The sequence below is a fragment of the Typopeltis vanoorti genome, chromosome 11 (genome assembly GCF_054136105.1).
Source record: "Typopeltis vanoorti isolate ZY-2024b chromosome 11, IOZ_Tvanoo_1.0, whole genome shotgun sequence".
In the NCBI taxonomy this organism is placed as follows: Eukaryota; Metazoa; Arthropoda; class Arachnida; order Uropygi; family Thelyphonidae; genus Typopeltis; species Typopeltis vanoorti.
In genome coordinates this window covers 70,485,572-70,500,118 of record NC_143559.1, presented here as the reverse complement: position 1 = coordinate 70,500,118, position 14,547 = coordinate 70,485,572, and positions in this window count along the sequence as shown.

Here is a 14,547-nt window from a genome sequence, read left to right as displayed (position 1 = left end):
CGATGAAAAATGAGGCCACCAAGAATGTTCACTGAAATGGCTGAAGGATACCGGTTTATAGAAGAAAATTACTGCATTGAGAAGTTACTACATTCCAAATCAAGAACAATATATGCAAAGCTATGTAGAACCATTATCCCAATACCTCAGCATAGAGAACAAAAAGAGGAGAGATCATACTAAGCTCAGTTTAAGTCCTGGTCTTGCTTTTCCCTTTCAGTCGTTTCCACTGTAAGTGACTTTGTAGGCATTACCCATAAAGTATTCCTGGTGAGATTTTTACATGGTAGTTCGCCATTGCTTTCCCAAACCCCCCAATTTTATCTAGGTTCGGAACAGGCATATAGCTGGGACGTATTCATGACTGTAAACCATGTGTTTATGGAAAATGTGTGTTCACGGAAAACGGTTTGCCTGTTCTGGGGGACGAAAAACCCGAGTTTCCGAGCGAAAAAAATCCACTATTTTTTTAATGAGATTTTTTATAAAAATCTCTCATACGGAGAGATTTTTAATTCTCCGTATGAGACCGACTAACTCGCCTTTCGTCAAAAGAGACCAGATAAAGGTCAGTAATCGACCCAAGATCTTTCTGACCAAAGGGCTTCGTCTGTACTCACTGAGCTATGGAAGCTCAGTTTAAGTCCGTTCTATAAAACATATTCCTTTAAAATTCATCATGCATGTTTACCAACCAAAATGTGGGTTGCTGCAAAAGGTTTGTTGGATGGTCTTGCAGCCTGTCAATTCTATAAACAGCGAGAAACACTTTACCACATGATGATTTATTGTAGTAGAAGAAATCTAGTCATGTGAAACAATGGATTCCACAGAATCAAATAATAAATGAAAATCTAATATTTTGGCTAAACGAAAAAAAAAAGTTATGCGAACTAAAAACAATCATAATTATTATAACTATGTATACTATTTGGACATACTTAATTTAAGCCAGAATGTTTAATTTAAGCCTCAGTTCTGGTAAAGTGCCAATAGAGTGGAAAGAGGGGAAAATAGTTCCATTGCACAAGGGAGGCTCTAAGACTGAGGCTGTAAATTATAGACCAATCAATATATCTGGAGTGGTGGTTAAGATTTTGGAGAAATTGATTAAAATTAGAATTCAGGACTGGGTGGACAGCAATATGTTACTTTATAAGGGGCAACATGGTTTTGTGAAGGGTATGTCTTGCCTAAGTAATTTGCTTACTTTCTATAATAAAGTAACAATGGGGTTGGATAAATGAAATCCTTACTCAGTGATACTGCTTGACTTTGCAAAAGCTTTTGACAGGATTCCACATGGAACTCTGCTACATAAATTAGAGCAAATGGGTATGGATCCGAAGATGGTGATTTGGATTAAAGGATGGCTGGTGGACAGATATCAAAGAGTGGTTTACGGAGAGCTGAGTCCAGGAAAAGGCAAGTGACTAGTGGTGTACCTCAGGGCTCAGTTCTTGGTCCTCTATTGTTTAATTTATACATCAGTGATATTGGAAATACCTTGAATGGAAATATCCACTTGTTTGCTGATGATGCAAAATTGGGAAGAGCGATAATCAATTCAAATGATGTGGATATTTTACAGGATGACTTAAATAGGCTGACGGTATAGACTGAGGTAAATGGCTGTCAGTTCAACGTGGCTAAGTGTAAGGTGATGCACTTCGGGAGGATGACATCGCATGCTGTTTACTAGATTAACGGAACTGAACTGCAGGAAGTTGATGACACAAGAGACATGGGAGTTATTGTGGACAGAGAACTTAAGTTTAAAGGGGATATCGCAAAGATTGCCAAAACATCACATCAAATTACATGGTTGTTGAGGAACACAATAACAAGCAGGGATAGGGAAGTTATTGTTCCACTCTATAAGGCATTAATAAGGCCGCATTTGGACTATTGTGCACAGATCTGGTCACCAGGATTTCTTGGTGATGTGGAAGTGGTGGAGAGGATTCAGAGACGGGTTACAAAGATTGTTGCAGGTCTGTGGGATGTTCCCTATGAGAATAGATTGATGATCTGTGGGCTCCAAAAACTAGCTGATAGACGTAGGAGAGGAGATATGATAGAGGTATTTAAATTGTTAAAGGGATTTTACAAGATTGATTCTGATGATATTCTTAAGACCAGTGCAGGATGTGAGAGAACGAGGGGCCATCGCTGGAGATTGTGTAAGAGTGTGGTTAACAAGGGTGTTAGGACTAGATTTTTTACTTGGAGGGTTGTGAATGGGTGGAATGTTTTGCCAGAGGTGGTTGTGAATGCTTCAACTGTGAATGAATTTAAGGAGAGGTATGACAGGTATTGTGTAAATAATGGTATCAATGCAGGGTCTCCCGCGATGAGTCTTTTGACTCCATGGAGACAGCGTTAAAATAATAATAATAATAATAATAATAATAATAATAATAATAATAATAATAATAATAATAATAATAATAATAATAATAATAATAATAATAGAGCCTGTGTAGCTCAGTGGATGTGGCGTTTACATACCACGGCGCTTGGCCGCACGAAGGAAATTTCCTCTAGTCGGCGACTAGAGGAAATTTTTCTAAGCTTTTTCGATCTCTGGCACGGGCTAGCGGGTTTTTCCTCCCGGAAACTCGGGTTTTTCGTCCCGTAAACGCAAGAAAATCGACCGTAGAACCCACATTATTTCAGACATTAAATATATTGTGTTAGGGTTAGGGACCACGAGATGGCGGCACATTTGAGCTGTCTCTCTTCACTGTGTACCGCTTAATTAGTGATAGCCTTGGGCCATCTATCTCTGATTGGTATCAGTGGAGATTGAACTGCCCACTCAGTCTCCAAAAGTTAGATAGGGCTAAATGGCTTCGCCTACTCCCCGTATACGGGAATAAAAAGGCGTTAGCCGATTTTTTTTTTTTTATATTTTATAATAATAATAATACAGGTGTAACCATATGTATGACAGCACAGGTGGTGAAAATATCCAAACAAAGTTCCATAGATACCACCAAGATGTATAATGAGGAACCCAATCCATTTGAAAAAAATGAACACAGAGGAACGGAAATACTTAGGAATTCACTTCGCATTAAATTAAACAAGGCTACCTTTCAGATAGATGAACAGGAAGTACCTTTATATATATATATATATATATATATATATATATATATATATATATATATATATATATATATATATATATATATATATATATATATATATATATATAGAGAGAGAGAGAGAGAGAGAGAGAGAGAGAGAGAGAGAGAGAGAGAGAGAGAGCATCAGTTAACAAGACAATTTCTGGAATACCAATTGAACTTTAGGAAATCAATAGCTAATAATTAAATAGTTAGTAACAGTAAAACAAAGGTATTAATACTTAAAACCTGAATGTACATAATAATGTAATTAGTGTCATGTAACTGTTCACTGTTAATGACTAAGAGATGAAAAATTAAATTCACAGAATGAATTAGTTGTAACAAATAGTAATATCCTTAAGGAGGTTAAAGCATATGTAAATAGATATATCTGTTTATGATGTATTTATTTTTACTACAATATATTTATTTGATATTGGTTTATAAAATATACTCAGTGGAAATAGTTTTTGCACTCCTCAGCGCTAAACCGTCAGAAGATAGACTTAAGTTCAAGTCTAGTCACCGACTATAGGAACTTTTTCTAAGTTTTTTCTCGACCGGTTCCCAAGTTAGTCGATCTCTGGTATTGGCAAGCAGGTCTTTTCTCCCAGAAACTCGGGTTTTTCGTTCCGTAAACTCAAGAAAATCGACCGTAGAACCCAAACTATTTCGGATATTAAAAAAATATCGTGTTAGGATTCGGGACCACGGGATGACGGCACTTGTTGTGATCTCTTCACTGCGGCTTGTTAAATTGTGATGGCCTTGGGACAACAGTATGAATACATCTATAAAAGGGCTAGAAAATAAGACAATGGCAGAATTCTGGAATGGATGGATAAGAATATAATTATATAAGAATATAATATAATGTATGGATAAGAATATAATACCCAATTGCGATAGCGAACATCTTGGCTTTCTGAAAGGTTGGTCTTACCTTAATAATTACTAACTTCGTAGAATAGAGTGACAACTGAGTAGGATACAGGGAATAGATACACTATGATACTTGGATTTTATCAGGATATCACATAAAAGTCTTTTATATAATTTTGAATGAAGGGAACGATATGAAACTGTTGATATGAAGAGGAGGATCTGATGGACATACACTAAACAATACAATATTGGAGGAGAGCATAAAGAGTAGCTGAAGGCTATGTAAAGAAAGAGTGTTCAGGATGAAGTAAATATGCTGAGCATTGAAAAAAATAATAAATGCCAGTTTAAAGCGGAAAGGTTTAGTTATGCATTTTAGAATAAAAGGTTTACAAGCTGTGTACCAGACTTATGGAAATGTGTATATGTGAGGAGGAGGAGGGGTGTTAACTAGAGAATTTAGGTTCAAAAATACATTGTTAAGATGGCTAAAATATCACATAAGATCACGTGATTGTTAAAGAACACTAACAATTAGAGATAAGGAAGTTATCATTCCTCTTTATAAGACCTTGGTACATTCACATGTGAATTAATCTGCTCATGTCTGGTCACCTGGGTTTCTTACGAAGTAGCAAAGATGATCCAGAGGAGAATGACTGAGAAACTGAATGGTCTGTGGAATGCTCCCTGTGACGATAAATTAATTGAGGGTTTCTGGGTTGTAAATGTTGGTTGATAGACAAAAAGTAGGGAATGTGAAATACTGACTTTGCTAAAATGGTTTTGAAGGACTAATGCAGAGTAAATATTTCAGCACTTGGTTAGAGCAAGCAGAGCAAGTGCTTAACTCAGGAAACTGAGTACGATTGCAGCTAATAAGAGTATGAGGACTAGGCTTTTCTTTTAGAGAGTGTGGAATTTCACATTACTCAGTCAGGACCAATACTGACGTATTGGTTCTAACTGAGTAATGTTAAAACTAAAGTAATTAATTATACCGAAGCCATGGCCATGCTGGAACAAGCCTTGGGTAGATTGGTGGGATGCCAAGTTGTCAGACAAAATATACGAATTACTTTCGAAAATTTTATGATCTACGCAAGCTATGCATGATTAATTTTCAAGAAACACAATATCAAGCAAGAATTTCTTGGTCGCTCCTGCCTAAAGTTAGATATTGTGCAGTGTAATACTTCAATCAACTTCCAGTTATATACAGGCATAATCGTAAGCATCTAATTAAATCTATCGCGTTTTAAAACGGATTTTTTAAATTTGCGAAGTTAGACAAAGTTATTTAAACTTTTTTAAACGTTTCATTGTGTCTTTAGTTATCACCACAACGGTATGCCCTCGAGTTCCGCGAAATTGTGATAGCCTACCTTTCTCTGAATTCGCCCGAAGTAATGGCCAGCAAGAGCTCAAGCAGCACTGGTATATCACCATCAGCAGCCGTCACACGCCTGGGCTCGACAGGAATCGGCAAAGGTCACAGAATTCCGATAATCAAAGAAAAATCGCCTGCCAGAATCTTAACCACAGTTCTAGAGAAAGGAAAGACTTCAGTCTCAGCCCCCTCCTCCCCCGAAAACGATGGACAAAGGTCAGTTCTCCTCTCTCTCTCTCTCTCTCTCTCACCTCAGCAAACGTCTCTCACTAAACGCTAGAGGATGTGCCACCCCACTGCTGCGAAACAGGCTAGTCCTGCAGCACATCCTTGCCCAGTAGCCAGAAATAGTTATGCTGCAGGAAACTAATCTCCATTCCATCAGCAAAGCTGTAGAGCAGCACTGTCCTGACATACAACTTCATGGATCAGGAATCAGCATTGGAATCCATACAAAAGCACCCTAAAATTAGGAGTAATCTATTCCTTTCCTGCGCGTGCAATATATGCACTCATTACAACTCAGTTAGGAAAGAAAACACATATTATTAATATATACATACCACAAAGCAAACAGCTTGCAGTGCAGGTGCTAGAGTTCGTCAAAAACCACCTCAGCAAGGTCAGGGCCACCTCATACTGGCAGGGGATTTCAACTGCATTCTGGTTCTGCAATGGATAGATAACAATGTCAAGAACATCGACTCTCGCCAGCCCAACTTCTCCAGGATGTAATCAAAGAGTACGAGCTAACTGATATCTTCAGACACCTGCACCCTCATAAAAAATTGTTCCCCTGGAGAGCCAAATGTGGCCCTTCTAGAGTCCTATACCAGGCATGGCTCGGTAGATATCTATACGTTCATGCACACAATACCCTTCTTAAGGAGAGTCACATACCATTCATTTCATGCATCAGACTATGATTCAATCCTTCTGATCATTTGCATTCCTGGACACACACCAGACACAAAGGAGGAGCATATTAGATATTTAATAACAGCCTACTACAGGACACAGAAATCTCAGAACCTCCAAAAACTATATCGCTACTGTTATCAGAGACATGCCTACTTCCTAATCAATTTCCGAGTGGTTGTTACTCTTTAAATGTAAAGTCCGGTGTTTATCCAAAAGTATAGTCACCAGAAGAATTTAAATAAACATTCAGTCCTAAAAAAAACTGCAACAACAACAACAACAACAACAGCAATTATATCATCTGGAATCTGAGGAATACCAGCGCTAGATGCCAAAATAAGCTCACACCTAGAGCACTTCTTCAAGAGGAGAATTAATAAGAGCACGACGCAAACACATTAACTTCGCAGATGCACCCACAAAGTATTTCTTCTTAATGGAAAAAACCAGCAAGAGTGCACCACTATATCTGCTATAGTGGTGCACATCATATGGTGAAAACATCATAGAAAATCATGACGAAATCCTTTTATATACCTAGCATTACTACAAAAATTTATATCAAGCTAAATGAATATCCATGGATGCCACTGATATAATTCTCTCCGATGTGAAAAGACTCTTACATCAATGCGGCATAAGACAGAACTCCCCAGTACGCTACACGATTTGACAACTGCCTGCACCTCCTTACCTAAATATAAATCTCCTGGCATAGACTCACCACAGAATATTCCCAGTACTTCCAAGAACAACTTGGACCTCTTCGACAGAGTATATGTTGAAGGCAATACCATTGGTTTCCCGTTCAATATGACATCATTTGTTATTAAGCTTATTCCAAAGAAAGAAGACGCGACAAAATTAGGAAACTGGCAATCCATCTCCATCATAAACACCGACTGTAAAATAATATCGCAAGCCATTGCCAACAAACTTAAACCCACTCAACGAAATAACTGATAAGTATCAGTGGAGGTGTTCCATCCCTAGACGATCTATCCATGAAAATTTACATTCCATAAGGGATCTCATAAGTATAACCAAAAGCAACAGTGAAACAATGGGTCTTGTAATACTAGACGAAGAAAAGGCTTTCGACCTCAATTTACATCCCTATCCATTCAACTGCTTCCAAGCCTTTGGCTTTGGCTCAGGTATCATCCAATCCATTAAGATATTATATGCTAAAGCACACTCTTCCATGAAAATAAACAACAGACTCACCATATCTATACTATACAGCAGAAGTATTAAACAAGGCTGTCCACTTTCCGGTCCTCTTTACACAATTGCCATTGAGCCCTTTTTGTGCAGAGTAAACATGCTGCTTAAGGTATCCCGTCCTAAACTTTCTTACCAAACTTTCTTACCTTGACAGCATATGCTGATGTTGTAGTTATAGCCTGCAAAGAAGAGAATTTCTATAACCTACAAACAGCATACCAACAATACTAAGCAGTCTCAGGAGCCAAATAAATGCACATTAAACCGCAGGACTGTGGTGTGGCAAATGGAAAAATCGAGCCGACTCCCCAATGTTTGGCGGCTGGTCCACAGAAGGAAACAAATACTTGGGGATTTACCAAGGAAACATACCCATCTTATGTGGATAAGAACTGGGAAACACTAATTAAACATTTCAAGCAAGTACTAGGAAAGTTGGCAGCAATACAAGCCTCTGCCTCCACAAGGGGGGGGAGCAATAATTGTTAAGCAAATAGCCACCAGTGTCCTTTGGCTTTCACTAAAGATTCTTATGCCACCAGTGCAATTTATCAAACATATACAGTCAACCATCCATTGATTCATATGGAACAAAGAAAACTGGTTTTCCTACTCTATGATATGTACTTTTCTCAAAGGAGGCAAATCTTGACCTCCATTTGATAAAACAACGTTCGGCATTCGCTTTCTCCTTAATACCCTACGACAGGAAATGGCACATAAATATATTCGAGTATATGTTCACTTCTGCCACTAGAGGTCTCTCTCTTTCTCCTCGACCTTAAGAATGACAACGGCGCACATGCCAGCGAATCTAACAAACCTCTACAAAGATGCCCTTCGAAGATGGAAGAAGCAAAACCTCCAGCACACAGTGAAGACAGCATCCCTTCCTGAAATCCTCATGGAATCCATCTTCCACAACATGATGGTAAGGAACCCCATCACTCAGAAAGAGATTTTCTTTCCTGCATGGAGCTGGCGAGGCGTGAGGGTCTTGGGTGCCATTCTTTCTCAGAGCCTCACCTGGTGCTTAACAAAATCGCTCGCAAACCGGTAATATTGGGATCAGGCAGATCAGATACACAATGTAAAATCGGCTTTTCAAGCTGTTATGCCTTATGGCATCACGGAAAAGGGCTCGGCCTTCCTGACTCAGAATATCTGGTGCTTATCTTTCTGATAAAAACCAACAATGCATGGGCGAAATTACACCCTGCATCATAAAAAAAAATACAACACTCTAATACAAGGGTAGAGAACCCCTCGCCCGCGAGTCTATTTCAATTCGCCCCTTTGCTGATGTACTCGTATGTACATCAGCGCACTACATACACTATATATAAGAGTTGAAATTTTCCAGTCGACCGCGGACGTTTTTAAATTAGCAATTTTCGCCCATATTACTAAAAAGGTTTCCCCACCCCTGCTCTAATACAACAGTCAAGCCGAAACGCTTCATTGAAAAATCCTGCTTCATCCCACTAAACACTATTTCACTGGGACCTACCATATTGCACAAGAGCTACCAAACACGACGCAGATATTCAGTGGAGGATGTGGCACAATGCACTACCTATTCAGATAACTATCTGTTCTGCTACCAATCAGGAACAGTCCGGCATATCTCCTTAGAACGCCCAGTCAACACCAAGTAATCCGTTTGTCTCTGGAAACGGCATCCCTAATCTACGCTAGTCTTCATACAGAATAGGAGTATTTAAATCTAATATACAGCTTATATCTTCGACATACAATATGCCAGTTTGGTTGGCCGAGTGGTTAGCGCATCCGCTCTCCAGTCAATAAATAGGCTGGAGGCTCGTATCCCGCCGTTTGCATGGATATTTGTGATTGTCTTTTACTAGTTAAAATACTAGTGGTGGTGGTCGGTGGTAGATGGTGTTGGTGTAGATGATGAAAGTAGTTGCGGTTCATTGTAGTTGGTGGATTTCAGTGGTGGAGACGTAGAGTTGTGAGTAAGTGCCCTCCCTCGATGAGTCTTCGGACTCCCTTGAGGTCTTATATAATAATAATAACGCGGGTGATGATAAAGAATTTGAATAGTAAATATCTATTATGTAGTTAAGGAAAGCTATTGAATATCCTTCAATAGACAGTGAAGATATAGAGCTTGAAGGGGAAATGTCAAGGCCTTCTGAAGGTTCGGGGATTCCATAAAGGGAGACCAAAGTTGGCTTCGAGATTCAGAGAAAACACTAGGATATGAATTAGTACTGCGAATGGACTAAAGGTTCATAATCAGTTAAGCATGTTTTATCTACCAAACATGGAACTTTTTTCATGCTATTTCAAGCGTTCAATAAGCACAGTAAGAGGAACTTTAATCAACGCGAAATTGGGGCGCTCCATAAAAAAAGTTGGCACCTAAAGTTAACAATTGTGAAGTATAGTAGAGTACTTCACTGCATGACGTGCTTTCTCCATACATTATCCTATCCAGTCACAAGACCTCTTTTCTATTGTAGAAAAACGGATAACATAAAAATTTTGTGGTCTGGTGAGGAATTAGCTGCTCTCCGTTGAGGTCATTTCGATCGTGCACGAAAAATGTGTATGCTAAAAAAAAAAAAATAAGTTTCAGAGCAGCCTATAACGTAACATGCAGCTAAACATAAAAATGTGCAGTAGGAATTATTTAAAATTTGTGCATTTAAAAATATTTTAAATTCAAAAATGACTTGGAATTTGGAACATTTCCAGCTGAAAAAATCTTAGAATAAGTCTATTGCAGAAGAGTTGATTGATATGAAAATAGAGCTGGAACAACTTAAGATATGGAGGCCAGTGTATGGCTTTTGTGGACTATGTATGCTGTCTGGCTTGCTACCTAGGATGAAGCATCGGAACACAGAAAACCCTTTTGCTTTCGAATAAACCTAGGTAACGCAGTTTAAAATACTTTACGAAAAATGAACATTTCTTAGACCAGTAGGTGGGACTTAAACGTAGGTCATTCCAAACAATACACAATACGGCGATTGGGCTGTGAAGGAACTCTTGTTACAAATAAATGATAGTCAGATGCATTTGTGGAAATATCTCTAGTTAGGTTAGCCTAGAGGCTTTGCACTTCGCAACCATATGCCTGGGGAAGGAGTGTCCCAGGTTCCATTCATGTCGAAGACGTGAGGAACTTGAGGATCTTCCTCAGCCATAGCCAAGTTAGCCGGTCTTGAACGCGGGCAGTGGGGTTTTTTCCGACAGTTTATCTGGCGCTTTTCATCCCGCAAGCAGGCAAACCGGCCGGTGAACATATGCTTCTACAGTCAAAAATATATCCCCCCAGCGGCAGGCTAGGTGACAGGTCGGTTGGGAGTGGTACTAACAAGAAAGTCGCATCTAAGTAACAAGCGGACCCTGCATAGGAAGCGGGAATAACGCATAGTGAAAGGAGTCGATCTCTGATACAGGCAGTTATGCTTTTTTCACCCCAGCAAAGTTGGTTTTGTAACTCTACAACTCAAATAATCAACCTATAGTCTAACCTAAAACGATTTTTCTTTTAGCAGTGTAGGAGACAAATGCTATTTCCACTATGCAACACATGCATCTTAAATTATATAGAGCAATATGTTATTTTTTGTATAGCGTTTAGAATATAATCTTATTTCATCTCTAATTTTCCTAAATACAGACCTTTGTAGCCTGAGGAAATGATTTCTGCATCCACAGTGCCAGATCATTCGAATAATTACCGTTCTCAGTTCGATTCTCTTAGCCAACTAGAAGAATTCTTTTCTACGCCATTCTTCGACCGATTCCTAAGTTATTTGATGTCTGGTATGGCAAGAAAACTTGCGATTTTTCTATTGTAAACTCAAGAACTCGACTATAAACTCCACACTGTTTCAGACAATAATATATTGCAATAGGTTAGAGACGGCAGGAATTTGCCGTTTTCTCTTCACTCGTTCTCTGAAAAGTCAGATAAGACTAAAACGGCCTCACCTGCTCCGTTTGGAAATTAAAAGGCATTAGCTGATTTTTGTTTAATTAATTTATTTATTCTCCTAAACACTCTAGTCTTTCAAAGTGCAACTGTGAGGATGTCGCAACCAACATTTGCTCCTCAGGTACAAAGACATGGATTCGAATCTCTCATAGGTCACAAGGAATCTTTAAAAATATTTTGAAATGATATAATTTAATCAATCTCTTGTGAAGGTAGCAGGGCTCTTTCGTTTGGGAACATTGTTTAATCCTACAAAATACGTACACCACCCATAGAATATATGCCATTGATATTTCTAACATACGTTGTTATAAACGTTCTGTATTTCTTTTACCCTGCATTGTCTTTGTTATGCTTTACTTAAAACTACGTGAATAATATATGGTCGTCTGCCTTATACAGCCACTGCCGCCATTTATTTCTACTAGATCTTATTTCTCACGTTCTATAGTCCAACAAATATATTTGTTTTACGACTGCACCAGTTAGACTATGCACTGAGTGCGAGATTAAAAGATTTTTAAACTAAAGACAAAGCAGTTATTGTTAGCGTTCCCCGCTTATATTTATCTTTACCGTTAATTAGTCGTGGTTTGATTATTGATTACCTAACTTTATCGTATGCAGGTTCGAAATTTTCCGGATAGTGCATTGACAGACCAGTTTATTACAATTCTTTATTATTTTTAATTCTTCCTAATTCAAACTTAGTTCTGATTTACTTCCTTAAAGCTAAATCACAATCTGGAACATCCTGCCATTCATATACAAACAAACTGATAATAAAGCATACCTTGAGTAAGCTTATTTCAATATCCATATATATTATCTTATCATATCCATAAACAGACACACTTGATGTTTACTCTTGTTCGGAATATCCCATATATAACTACTTACAATTCTCATTCAGCACTGCCTTTTACATGGACTTTTTGTTCCCACGAAATTGCTCCTTTTTGTCTTTCTTTCCTTCTGCTAGCTAGTTCTTAATTTTCCGCTAATTTTCTTCTTTGTCCGAGTCGTCGATTATTTTATGTTCTATAGGATCATTAATATAACTGCACTGAAGCATTCAAAAATACTGGCTGACCCTGCAAGCTTATCTGAAGGAAGATATAGACGAAATAGACATTTTAATACTGACTGAAGTATCTACGACAAACGAAGAGGCATCCTCCTACCAAATGCCACACTTCCAACAACACAAACACTGCAGACAAACAAAAGGAGGCGATGGTATAATAATATTTACCAAACATAAACTAGAAGTAACAGAAATAAGCTATAAATTAGAATACGCAGAAAACATATGCATCGAAATTAAAAACATCAAACAAGAAAACTCCCTGATATTAAACGCAATATACAGACCACCCAACTTAAGCACCACAAAATTCCTAGAAGAACTAAACAGATGGCTTTCAGCCACGAAAGTAGGCACCTCAAAATACTTGCTAATAATAGGAGACATTAATATAAACATTAGGAACATAAATAACAACACAGAACAATACCTAGACCTATTATCGGCATATAACATAACCCCATCCATACAGTCGTATACACGAGAAGAGATAATCGGAAACACAACAACCTCAACCTGCATTGATCATATAAATATAAGGGCCCCTCCAAACAGCCACACAGCAGCCGTCATAACATGCAAACTACCAGACCATTATTTCACAGCATTGCAGTTACACACTGAACTAGAACCCATAAAAATCACTGAGACTACAAAACAGTATCATAGCATTGTAAACGAAGCAATAGTGAACGATGAAATCAGAAAAACAGACTGGATGCAGATAGCATCTTTAGACTCTGCTGAAGCTGTATATAATAATCTTAAACTTGCATTTAACAAAATATACAACAAAGCATTAACAAAAATAAAAATACCCCCCCAAACGAAACAAAATCCATGGATAACAGACAACATACTAACAGACATACAAAGAAAAGATGCCCTATGGAAACAACTTAAGAAGTCACCGAACAATATCGCTTTAAAAGCTGAATACAAAAGAAAACGGAATCTCCTAACAACCCAGATTCGAACGGCAAAAAGAAACTATTACAGCAACAAATTAACAACAGCACAGAATGACATAAAGGAAACCTGGCACCTGATTAATGAAATGCTGGACAATATACACAGAACCACTGCCACAGAAACAATAAAACACAGCTTTGCCTGCGACTCCAAATCCCTTAAACAGTTGGCAAACAACTTTAATCAGCACTTCGTGAACTCTGTCCAAAAGCTACAAGAAACAACCGTTCCTCACACATACGAACATTCTCCACTAGGTCCACGAGCAACCCAGTCGATGTGGTTCCCCACAGTAACAAAAGAAGAACTATCACTGGCAATTCAACAAATTAATCATAACAAAGGACCGGGGATAGACGGAATCAGACCAAAAGACATCAAGAAACACTCAACCGACCTACTTCCAGTTATACAAAAACTGTTAAATAAAATCTTCGAAACGGGACACATACCTGAAACACTGAAGACTGCACTAATCACACCCATACACAAACAGGGAAAAAGAAACATAAGTAATTACAGACCTATCGCCACGCTGCCTGTAATCAACCAAATCATGGAGCGCATTGTACATCAGAAACTCTCCACATACGTTGAAAAATTTCAAATCATACCCAAAACACAATATGGCTTTCAAAAAAATAAAGGAACAGCAACACTCCTGGAAGCCTTCACAGATCTAATAAACGCTGCATTGGATAAAAACAGAATAACATTAGTGGTATTCATTGACCTAACAAAAGCATTTGACACACTAACACATAAAACCTTGTTAACGAAACTTACCCATATCGGAATTGGAGGTCGTCTACTCCAGTGGTTTAAAGCATACACGAAAAACAGAAAGCATATCACACGTATAGCATCAGCACACAGCAAAGAGGTACATATAACCTGTGGAGTACCGCAAGGAGCTGTCCTATCTCCCATTCTATTTAACATATACACACAC